Here is a 12,897-nt window from a genome sequence, read left to right as displayed (position 1 = left end):
AGAGTATTGATCCTCCGATTGGGCTCCCTCTTTGGAAGGATTTTGGTGTTGGCGACTGGGCAGGATCCAAGTCTCTACAACTTACCCCTCCATGCATGGAAATTGAGTGGCAGCCACTAAATGCATTAAGGTTGTTGATGGATTTCGTCTTTACGACCAGATGTCCTTCTATGAAGCTGATATAAGTTGAGGTATATTTGTTGCTTGGTTTGGTGCTCATAATTCCGACCCCTGCCACCTCTTGCAGCCACAGGTTAAACATTTGGATTTTCTTTTGTTAGCCTTGCAGGACATTGAGGCGGACATGGTTAAATGTTATTTTCTGCCCCTTTGTCCCTTTTGTGTTTACCTGACAAGCCATCTTTAAGTCACCAGTTGTGATGCATTTTCATAAAGGTTTGATGCACCCGTTTATCCCTGAACCCCACTCTCACCCCCACATTGTTTTTAATGGCCCAAGGGAAGCCTATGCACACCTGTTTTTTAAGGCTACTGACACACAGACAAGTCTTACTCATTGCCATTGCAAAGCGTGTGAGTGAACTGCAGATGCTTCTGGTGCAGCCGTCTTACATAACCTTCTTTCAAGGCGTATTGGTACTGAGGATCTGGTCGGCCTTCATACGAAAGTTTGACTCCCTTCTATATTAGCTGGTTCATAATTGTTTGGTTTTTGTTTGAGGGGGGTTGTTAACCCCTCTCAAACAACCACCACAATTCCCATCGGGGTGAACCACAAAAGTCACCAAATTAACCTGTGCTTACCCTTTGATGCTTGGCAAAAACGCAGTCAGGCTTAACATAGAGACAGTGTGTTAAGTATGTATGCAGCACACAAACAGTAATAAAGTGAGAATGCAACACAAGAAAAATCCCACGCTAATTTAGAAAGATAGAGAAAATTGTAATAATTTGATACCAAAAGGAATTGAATCCAATCAGTTTTTAACGTTTTAGTGAAATATGGTGCCAAAAATATCAAAGTGCCAACCACAGACATTTAGTTGCACTATCCCAGAGCAAAGTCGAAAGTTATGGCTAACTGCGATGGAGCACAGTTCGGCTATACAAGGTGGATTGGGCCCAGTCCCTGTTTATCTTCAGGCTTAGTAGAATCTATGAAGAAAAATGTCTTGAAGGTAAAGTTCAGCGGGGCAATGCAGTTGACTGTGTCTGAGGAAGTGTCCTTGTTGAGGAGCCACTGGACAAAGTTGCAGTGAGAATTTCTATATTTGGAATTTATGAGTTATTTGGAAGTCGAAAATTTCCAGCGAGACGAAGCTGCAGGCTTGAGCCCAGATATCCTTCTGAAACGAAGCTGCTGCACAGTATTTGCTGCTATGGAGAGGAACATAGTGGGAGCTTCTGCAAAGTCAGGCAGAACGATAATGCACCTTGGCGAGCAGGAAGTTCCCGGTTTCCTATCTGTTCTCAGTGTAACATTTTCAAGTCCCAAATCTTGGTTATTGGCTTTTTATGCACCTTTAGCACCACCTCCAAGTGTCCAGGACAGTGGGGGCACCACTTGGAGGGCAGGATTCCCTTCAAGCAGGCTTTGTGTGTGGGTTCAAGGTTGTTGGAGCTTTTTTGCGCTGTGGTAGTCCTGAAAACAAGCAACAAGGCAGTCCCAAACAGCAGGGCAGTCCCCTGGTAGCCGCAGAGCAGTCCCCTGAAGTACAAGGCAGGCCTTCTGGAAGTCCTCTGCAGGTCCCGTAGTAACTGAGTGTCCTATATTTATACCTGGTGCCAGCCTTTGAAGTGTGAGAATCGTCTAGACTTTCCATACATCTGTTTTTGGCGTTTCCTTTGTCCCCTTCCCAGGAACTAAGTGGTATAGAGTGACAAAGGACTGGTGTGAAGTACTTTGTGAGCGTGCCGGAGGCAGTTCTTTTGAAATGTTAGTTGGGCAGGGAACAGCTCCTTCCTTCCCCTCCTGGCAGTGTGGCCCATCCTGCTAACACTTAGTCCCCCTTTGTCTCACTGTCTGGCAAGAATACACAAAGGCCAACTATTCAGAGTCATATTACCAATAACTCAGGCTGCAGGCACCAAATGGTTAGGACAAGAAAATGCCAACTTTCTAAATAACATTTTCATAATTGTAAAAAAAAATCTGACTTTGCCATTATAGGGGGTTTAAAATAACAATTCTTTTGAGACCCAACATGATATTTCTACCTGTTCCCAATCAAAAGATAGCACTTATTAAATGTAACAAGGTAACTGCGTGGTATCCTATTGGAGAGTGTAGGCCTCAGTATATCTTCTACACGTAGGCCAAAATGCCCTTTCTGCCAATATCCACTGTAAATTGACTGTTGATGTAGATTGCTCTTATACAGTGGGCAAAAGGCTTTGGTGTGGAGAGGTGGTTTTTACTGTTTTAGCAGGATGACCTCGAGGTCTGTGCCCAGCCCCTTTCCTGAACTTTAAAGGATGCCTACCCTGTAACTTTACTAATAGCTCACACCTAGACCTGCCTCCTTCTGTCTTCCTAATCAGCTTGGCTTGAATCTCAGTGAGAGGGGCAAGTTGCCCAAGAACTAATTTGGAGTGACAACAAGGGAGAGTTTGCCAATTATCAGAGGGTCACTATGTGATACTTTTTCGTTAAACACACAGGGAGTGCTGCAAAAGTGGGTAGATTGACACCTGTGAACTTTTACCCCATTGGTTAGGGAGTTAGTAAGAATTACTCCTGCCCACAAACTGGGCATAAAAGTGGCACCACCAGTACTCTCCTCTTAACACTCCTGGGCCTGTGTAGACTCAGGACATTTCTGCTGTCTGAATTCTGAAGGAAGGCCTGACATGCTTGTCTTGAAATCAGGACCCAAACAGTGACTCCAAGGGTCAATTGGTGGACCTCCTGGTTGAGCTATAGGGACACTACAAGCTTCCAGAGGCCTCTCCCGCAACTTCCCAGCTGACCAGTTCCAACTAACCTGCTCTGCACCCTGCTGCTGACTACTGATGGAGTGAGTCCTAATCCACAAGTGGTGCCCCCCAGGTCCTGGCCCCTTGGTTGGTGTTGGAGTGTAGTCCTCTTGTTCCCAAACTGTGAAATCTGGGACTTCTAAAATCTTTGCAAACTTTCTGCCTCGAGAATGGGATCACTGTTGAAGCAGTAGCTATCTATGTTGAATTGCCAGTCGGCCTTACTGGACTCGGACTCTGTCTGCTCGGAGCGTTCCCAATTCCGTCTATGCCAGCACTAGGATCTCCTGTTTCATCAACCTGCTCTCGTCAAGCTCTGCTTTGAATCGAGTTTACACAGCCGACTAGGACTTTTTCTCCATAAAGGTTTTTAAGTCGGGAGGTAAACTTTCCACTGGGGCGAACCTGGTATTTCTATGCGTCTGCCTGCTACATCGTAGTCAGCCTTAACCTTTGGATATAACCCAGTCTAGTGCAACAGGATAACCGTATGTTGTGCTTTTTGGTGCCATTTTTAACTTGAACTTTAAAAATTCATGTTTCCAATTCTACTTGTAGGACGTTTGTCGTTTTGGTTTCATATTATTTATTAAAATATTCTTTCTTTTGTTTTTTTTATCAAAATTGGTTTGGGATTTTTCTTGTGTTGTGTTTTCACATTATTGCTGTTTAAGTCCTCAATAAATACTTTACATTTTGCCTTAAGTTAAGCCTGACTGCTTTGTGCCAAGCTACGAAATGGTTCAGCAAAGGTTTAAGTGACTTTTGCGGTTCCAGCTAACAAGGATTGTGATCATTTGGGGTGTGTTCTCACACCCTTTAAATAATACTCCCAATTTCTTACCATATGAAGTAATTACGATGGACTAAAATCAGTGGTGTTTCAGGTGTGGTGCTTTTTTTCCTTCGTTTGGTGGAATCCAGGATCTGGTAGTGATTTAGGCTGCCTGGCCCATGGATTTGCAGAATCTATGATGCATGCCGTTTCTGGAGTCTTTGAATTTGCATGCTTTGACAGTAGAATTTTGCTGCTGAATTTTGACTTTTGTCAAAAGATGTTGTGCTCTTATGGATCTCGATCCGTACAGATTTAGGTCTTCTACAGGGAGGTTTCAGATTTTATACAAGAAGCTTGGTAGGCTTTTTAAGACAGTAGTTTAGGTCGTGATTCAATCCTTAATTTGGAGTTCTAATAAGCAATGCTAGGCTTTTGGGGTTTGGCCAGGGCAGCCAAGATGGCGGACGCAGGTTTGTAACGCTCAGTCACATTGCCCCTATAATCCGTAAATTATCAATGAAAAAGCCGGAACGTGTGATTGAGACAGAAACCTACCGACCCACGAGACATGGTGGTGCAAGGTGAGTGCTGAGAATTGAGCAAAAACAGCTGAGAAGACTGGAGCGCTCCACAAGGTGCTGCGAATATACGGGTCCTGGGAGGAGCCACGCGAGTCAGCCTGAGAGTGCGTGCTCCAGCTCTGAAGTACACCAAGCAAGGAGCAGCAGGGGGAAACAGCCGCGCGCTGGTATTGTGTTCATCTGAATGACTGATGCAGCAGTGTAAGGTGAGAGGGGGCAAGCTTCAGCCCAACCCAAAAAGCAGGCGAGGCGCATCACGATGCACTGGGGAGACGTGAGGCCAAATGCTTACGATCGGCGGCTACAGCAACCACGACCGCAGGAAAGTATACAGAGCCGGCCCTTGCCGCCACAACCACAGAGATCACAGGCCCTGGGAACAGAACCTCAAGGGCGGGTCATTCCCTGTTAGGGCCGTGCACTCAAACGAATAAACGCGACGGAAAGAGAATCGGAAAGCTGTCCAATGCACAGGCCAGTAGCAACAAGAGTAATCGGCGAAGGGGGTCCTCACACTATACGACAGCCACTTAAGCTGAGCAAATTGAACCGGAGACAGTAGGGACATGCCGGTAGAACTGACCAAATTGTGGAAGGTTGATGTAGCTGACACAGACCAGGTTTAAGAAGATTCGAGGGCACATGAGGAAGCCCAGGAGACATGTAGCCAACAAATAGCAAGGGGGCATCCTGTTTGATACCTGCGACATAAGGATACAAACTACAGGTCAGAAGAGGTAAGTTGGATCATTGTTACCACACTGCTTTCCATTGCGCTGTCCCCCTTTGACACACACGTCACCGCCTTGCTCTTGATACCATACCTGATCGACATCACCTTGCTGACCAATGTAAGAAGAGTGAGAGCAAACAACCCAACAGCTGAAAGGTGAAACGTATATGGACACGAAACAAGACAGGTAGCAACACTGGAAAGAGCTGGCATGTACCAAACTGACGACAGCAGACCACAGCAACCGCATAGAAAGTGCACAACGCAGGTATGTGCATAATAGAGCTGCGGGGAAACTGCCACCGCCGCTGCCACCCAAGCCTCTGAGAAAACCCCAGATGCGGACAAACTCCAAATTAAAATCCTTTGGAGTACACTTGGGACAAGGTTGTGGACACGAAGAGGCCAAAGGTTCAGCACATCTGAAGACCATAGTCCACTCCAGCACGAGGATTCTTAGAGGCAAAACTACAACAGATGCTCTTGACAAGCACAATGGGTCGCTTGCATTCCGGCACAGGAACAACGCCTGGTCAGATGCAACCCACCCACACTCCACTGGACAAGATGGCAGATACACCGCCTGCAGACACCATGGTCAACAGATTAGACGATGTGCTTGCAGCGGTAGAAAAACTAGGGACAACGCTGGAACAAACGAGTTCCCCCTTGGAAAATAAAATTCACGCAGTGGTGATGGACCTTTAACTTACTTCATGCAGATCACTGAAATCTAGCAGACAAAACACGCTCAATGGAGGACACTCAAACTGACCCCAAAGGCCCGCGAGGTAGAAGCGCAGCTGAGAGAAATAACCCGGGTACGCGCACACAAACGCAGGGCTGAAGGACTGTCCAGGTGAAATAAAATAAGAGTGGTGGGACTACCAGAAGGCAAGGAAGGAAAAGACGCCACAGACTACGTGGAAAAATGGATCCCAAACATGATCCCTGCAGGAAAATTATAACCATACTTCTCTACAGAGAGAGAGCTCACAGTCCAAGCGAGAGCCCCCTTTTCCTGCACTACAAAGACAGGGACACAATACTGCAGGAAGCTACAGTCCATACAGGGTTTCAACGCGCGAGTCATGCTCTGCCCAGATTATACAGTCGCAGTACAGAAACAAACACATTTCTGCAGATGAAATGCCACTTATGAAGTCTAGACATACATTATTCAGTATTCACTGTTTTACCTGGCACGCCTACGGATAATGGCAAAAGGAAAAATGCATTTCTTTTGACACCCCCCGTCCCATAGCTGCTTGGGAATGGAAGGATTCAGTGAACCTGGCCTGAACGACTACATCAAAAGAGCTGCAGAGCGATAGTCAACTTGCAGAGCCGTGAAGGAATCCTCATGGGAAAGCCGTTGAACAAAGGATACAAGATCGACGCAGGACGTTACAGACTGCGGCAGCACTAGGGGAACTTTAAAAGGAGTCGGAATCTGGCGACAGCCCAGCATAGTGTGAAAGTGATGAGGAATCAATAGACGGCACCTCCCCGTTCCTACCCCACCTGAGGTTACCCTGCAAACAGCAGACAATATATTAATAACTACAATTAAACCTCATGACCTGTTGGGTCTTTTTGGTTGGACCCTATAGACAGGCAAATAATAAAAAGAATGCTGTACTGTGTAAATTAAGTACTATGGTACGGACACCATATATGCCACAACAAATGTTAACTTTATTTTAAACACCATGCCCTGGTAAATGCACTACCGCAATAATTGCGGAGACTGAATGGGACACTGCTCTAAAGCTGACTCGGTAATGAACTCTGAATGAGATGTTAATGGTACACAGGCCTGCTCACTTTAAAAAGAATTGTGGTATCCTCTCACTTAGCTCGCAGCATCTTGACATAAACAAGACACGTCCCCACTAGCCAACAAAGGTGTAATGGCACACACCCTTATGGTATTAAAAAAATCACTTGTGTACAGTTACTGTTTGGATATGTTTTATATAAGGTAAGTCATGTGCACAAGTATATGACTGAACGAAACCCCCTACATCCCCCTGGCAAAGACACACACACACACACACCAACACACACACACACCACACACACACACCACACACCACACACCACACACACACCACACACACACACACACACACACACACACACACACACACACACACACACACACACACACACACACACACACACACACACACACCCCCTTGCATCCAGAAGGCACATATCACAGAACCGTGACCCACCACATTGATGGCATCCACTAATATATACACCTGCAATGTCATACGCACGCAAATTTGCTATTTACTCATACCTGAAGCGACACCTAGTCCATGTCACCTTTCTGCAAGAAACACACCTTAAATTTCTAAATTACAAAGGAGGTGAGGTGCCCAACTCTATGCTACAAGCTACTCTGCATATGCGAGGGGGGACACTAATCTGGATCAAACCAGGGACGCCCTGTGCAGCAGACGAAACTCATAAACACAGAGGCGACATGTGCTAGTGAAAGGCCACTTAGATGGTCAATATGTAATATTGGGCTCTATATATGCATTAAATACTGACCGGCCTGCATTCTTCACTGCCCTCTCTAACAAAAATTCACACTGGCATGGAATGCCATGAATATTGGGGGGTGGTGTTTAGCTGCGTACATGACCCAGCCCTCGACCGCTCCCTTCCGCCACCTCTGGGAGAGCCAACCATATCAATGGCGAGAGCAATGAATACATGGCTAGAACACTGGCTCCTGGTAAATATATTGGGGGCAGCGCCACCCGGAAGACTGGATATATTCATACTTTTCGGGCTTGCACTGATTACACATAAGACTTGATAGGCTAGTATGCACAAGATCGATAGCTACAATGGTAACCAGAACTGAATATATGGGAAGGACCCACTGAGACCCCAACCCACAATTTGTACAGCTAACATGGGAAGGAGCATTGCCTGCTGTCCCTACGTGGCACTTACAACCCTAGAGGACCCCCCATTCCGCAAGTCTATAAATGCAACTATCACCAACTATCTGAAGGACAACAAACACACACCGGGCCCGATTCCCATGGGTAAACTGAGACGAAAGTCTAACTTTATGACTTTTGGTATTCACAAAGGGTATTTGCCTGTAGTAAATGCCCTTTGTGAATACCGAAAGTCGTAAAGTTAGACTTTCGCCTCATTTTACCTTTGTGAATCGGGCCCAGCGTCTTCACACCTTGTGGAGTGAGATGCATTTAAGGTTGTAATTAGAGGACGCTGCTTGAGCATGCAACTGGGACAGCATAGATCCATAGACTCAGATCTCAAGCGAATAGAGCAAGGACTCATTCACCTTGAAATGCAGATAATAGAATCCCCAGTATTAAAGAGCCAGCTAATTGAAAAAAAAGCAGAGCTCAGTTCGCTAATTGAGAGACTAGAACGCCTAAACTATAAAGCACACTCAAGCCACACGCACGCCATGGCTGACCAAGCGGGACGCTTATTGGCCTGGCTAATAAGTCGGGAATAGTCTTGGGTGCCTATAACAGCGATCAGATCCCCGAATTGCACGCTGCACTATACACAGGCAGAAATAAGCAAGGTACTTACCAGGCGCTGCTCCGAGCTATACCAGTCAACAACAGGGGCCCCCTTAGAGGAGAGACAGTAATTCCTAAACACAATAGGTTTACCCCGCCTCACTCCTGAGCAGTGCTTGGAACTAGACAAACTGATTACCCCGGAAGAAATTCGAGCAGGTATCCGGGCTCTGGCCAATGGACGCTATTGAAGATGGGGATTTTGCCCAGACTCCTCTATTATTTCACAAACTTACCCACCTATGTCTCGGCCAAAACATTTCACGAATTTGAGCAAACAATGAGGGAATTTATCTGGAATGAAGGACGCAATAGAGTGGCCCTATGGAAGCTATGTGCGCCAATGGAACAGGCAGGGTTAGCTGCTCCAAATATGGAGCTATATAACCTGACAGCACAAATGCAGAGGGTGACGAAATGGCAGGCGGGCTTACAATTATGACACAGCCACGGAACTACCAGCTTGATTGATGTCCGGCATTCGCCATCTATTTCATCCCATCACTAAAACGGCTACAGCGCATCTTAAGCTACTTGCTTTAGCATACTGCTGTTAGAAGCGGAGTCTTGATCTCACACAGGTGACAACCCCATATGCACCTGCACTGCCGCTGCTAGGAACACCCAGGCACAGAACCATCACGACAAATGCGGAGCTAGCTTCTTGGCATGAAGCTGGGATACATACACTAGGGGACCTGTATGGAGATGGCGCCCTGTTAACATATGATGAACTAGTGAATGGCACAAACATATTCCCGGGCAATTCCTACTGTATAATTCGCTGACAACCACGCTAACATGTGCATGGGGAAACCTCACAAGTGAGCGAGACATCCACCTGATGATACAATACTTGTAAGTTATGGAAACGGGTAGCCATATAGTACACTGGCTTAACATCATCATTACTGATGCACACGGCAAAACCACTCCTGCCGCTATGCACTAAATGGAAGGAAGATCGGGGGAAGCCCTAAACTGAAAAGGAATGGGAATCAATCTTAGTTGGGCCCGCATACTTTCCCTGCAGTAAAAATTCTGTCTTATACAGTTCGATATCACACAGAGGGCATACTTAATGCCCGCCAAAATAAATAAGTACTTTCATCAGACAAATGCAGCATGCCCTCTCTGTAATGAGGTTGGAGCAGACTTACTCCACATAATATGGAGCTGTTCACTGTTGCGTGCATATTGGCATAATGTAACCGCCTGTCTGTCCACCTGTACAGACCGTCAGGACTACATACATGAGAGCAATGCGTGTTAGGGCTGTTTCCCAGGTCAAAAAAATAGTTACTACATGATTTATTGGCCTAGGACTCGTAACGGCCAAACGGCAAATAACTCGCAAGTGGAAAAATCCAAATCCCCCTTCTTCTAAAGGCTGGAAACAATCATTTCTGGTGTGGGCCCAAGTGGAAAGCACAGCATTGCACAGAGAGGACACAGTAGGAATACGTAAATATCCAGCTGCACACAGCTGGGATGCCATATTTGTTGAACTTCATACCATAATGCAGACTCCTGCTGTAGAAACGCACGCTGGGGATAAATGCCACAATCGCATATTCACTCGCATTCATCTTGTCAAGCCTGAATAAATGGGTACTGAGGCAGGTGACGGCACAGGTGGAATAAATAAGGTGTAGTAAATACATGGGAGTAGATCAGATCTATAAACCAATCAAGTTCGAGAGGAACGGGGCGTAATGGGACAAATTCAGGGAAAAGTCATTACAACAATCGTAGACTCGATGCATGGCAAGGCTGTTGATATGGTTGAATTGTTAACTTAAGAATCAAATGTTTGTATAAAAATAAGATGTGGTTGTAGCGCGGGGCTGTCTGAGACACTAAGCGTGCATCAACCATTGCAGACTTTGGCTTCACGTTATACAAGTCATCAGTAAATTCTCCTAGTTATTTCCCTATATAGGGAAAGAGTAAGCCATTATAATGGAGCAGATGACTGCTATTCAAAGATCTCATCATGTGAGCTGTAACTGTACGAAACTAAGATAAAAGGCAAATAGAGATAATTAAAAAAAATCAATGCAAGGCTTATAGTGGATAGTTGAGATATGAAGGTATGCATCTAGGAGTTTTGAGCAGTTATTTCATTTATGATAACAGCAGTTTGTTCCAACCTGTTTGTTGGGTAAAGTAGCTCCAGAGGAATGACGTGGAAGGACAAGTCACGGAGGAGCAACAGGGGTTACATTAAGCAACACCCCCCCCCCCTCCCCCAAGGTTTGTTTTAGATTCTTTTGCTTTTTACTGGGGATTCCTCACCCCTATGAAAAACCAACGTATTGTCAAAAATCATCCTCATGCCTATGGTATTTCCCTGAACTGCGCAGGGAGACAGCCCGGTGCAATAAACTGGAGAGAAGATGGCGTCAAACCCAAAATTCCAGGGTTAGAGAAGCCTATAAAACAAACATGGCGCTCTACCGTGGCAACATTAAAAAAGCACGTACGGTTCACAGCTCACTACAACCTCAACAGGCTGGAAACTCCTCCAAAGAATCAAATAAATTCTTTAAATCTTTCATAAATTCGAAGGCCTGTTCAACAGATATTCTACCTTCACAAGCTCTAGTTGATGCCCTTGCAAATCACTTTGAAGAAAATGTTAATCTGATTTACAATAATTTCTCAGAACAATTAGATCAGTACCCAACCTTATCCTTTCCAATGAGGTTAGTACTGGGACCCTTGAGAATGTTTTACCTCTTAGGCAAGACTCAGTTTGTAAAGCTTTGATAGGTGTGAAATCAGGTTCACCTGCAGACATTGTTTGATCTAGGATTGCAGCAACACTGACTAATCAGCTTGCCCTGGCCATTTGCTCTTTACTAAACCTCTAGATTAGTTAGGGAAGGATTCCGTTAGATTGGAAAGCTGCTCAGATTATTCTTATCTGTAAGAAGGAAAACCTCCCACCCTCTGACCTTTCAAATTCTCGCCCTATCTCGTTCCTCCCCTTGCTGAGCAAACTTGTGGAGGGATACATTGATGGGCAATTTATGGAGTTTCTAGAATCCAACAGGATTTTGGACTCCTCCCAATCCGGTTTCAGACCCATTCATAGTACCGAAACTGCTTTCATAGCCGTTAGACTATATCGGATGCTCTCAGCATGAGAATCAGCCTTCACTGTTAGTGCTGCTTGACTTGTCTACAGCTTTCGGCATAGTATCTCATCCTAGATTACTCCAAAAATTAGAGGAGATAGGTTTGCAGGGTACTGCTCCGCGCTGGTTCATGAGCTTTCTAGCTCAAAGAACCCAGACCATCAACCTAGGTTGGTTTAAATCTCGCACTGTAGAGCTTAACAAGGGTGTTCCTCAGGGCTCATGCCTTAGCTCCACATTATTCAACAGCTATGTAGCCCCCCTTGCTAAAACCATCGGAGCCCATGGATTCACACCTATCTCGTATGCGGATAATACGCAACTTCTTATCTCCTTTGATAAAGACCCCCCACAATATGAAAGCCTGTTGTGTAAATGATATGAAAGCTATCTCGGTTTATATGACTGATATCTTTCTTCAGTTACATGCTAGTAAAACCGACATCATGCTCTGTGGCAGAGTCCAACTGCTATGGTCCCCGGATTGGTGGCCAATGGAGTCAGGCACAGCACCTACCCCCAAATCCACAGAAACAAAATGTGGGTGTACGCTTGGATCAGACTCTTACTATGAAAGATCAGGTAGGGGTTACCACTGGCACCTGCTTCCATATGATAAGTCCACTACGTAGAGTCTTTCCTCTACTTCCACTTTCGATATGCAAAACCCTAGTGCAGGCACTAGTGATCAGCCGCCTGGACAATTGCAATGCCCTTCTAGCTGCCACAAATGAGTCGCCACTTGCCAAACTTCTTGTGGTCCAGAACACAGCGGCTTGCCTAGTCAACCTTCGTCTCCCCTTCTACAATCGCTGCATTGGCTTCCTGTGCACATTAAAATAATTTTAAAGATCTGCTATTTAGTGCATAAATCAGTGAACGGTAAAGATCTCAGATACTTGGCAGAGAAACGTATTTAGTCCCTGCCAAGCAGACCTTTAAGATCTACGGTAAAAGCTCTCCTTACTTTTACTTCAAATAAAAAACACGTTCAGGGGATAGAGCATTCTCTTACTTGGTCATCCACTGGAATAAACAACCCACTCACATTCAGAAATGCACAGACCACCTGCTTTTCAGACAACTTCTCAAAACTGAACAATTTCCTTACTAATTCTGCCCTGTTGAGATACCC

The sequence above is a fragment of the Triturus cristatus genome, chromosome 4_1, assembly GCF_964204655.1.
Source record: "Triturus cristatus chromosome 4_1, aTriCri1.1, whole genome shotgun sequence".
NCBI classification, from domain to species: Eukaryota; Metazoa; Chordata; class Amphibia; order Caudata; family Salamandridae; genus Triturus; species Triturus cristatus.
Note: the sequence above shows the minus strand (reverse complement) of the source record.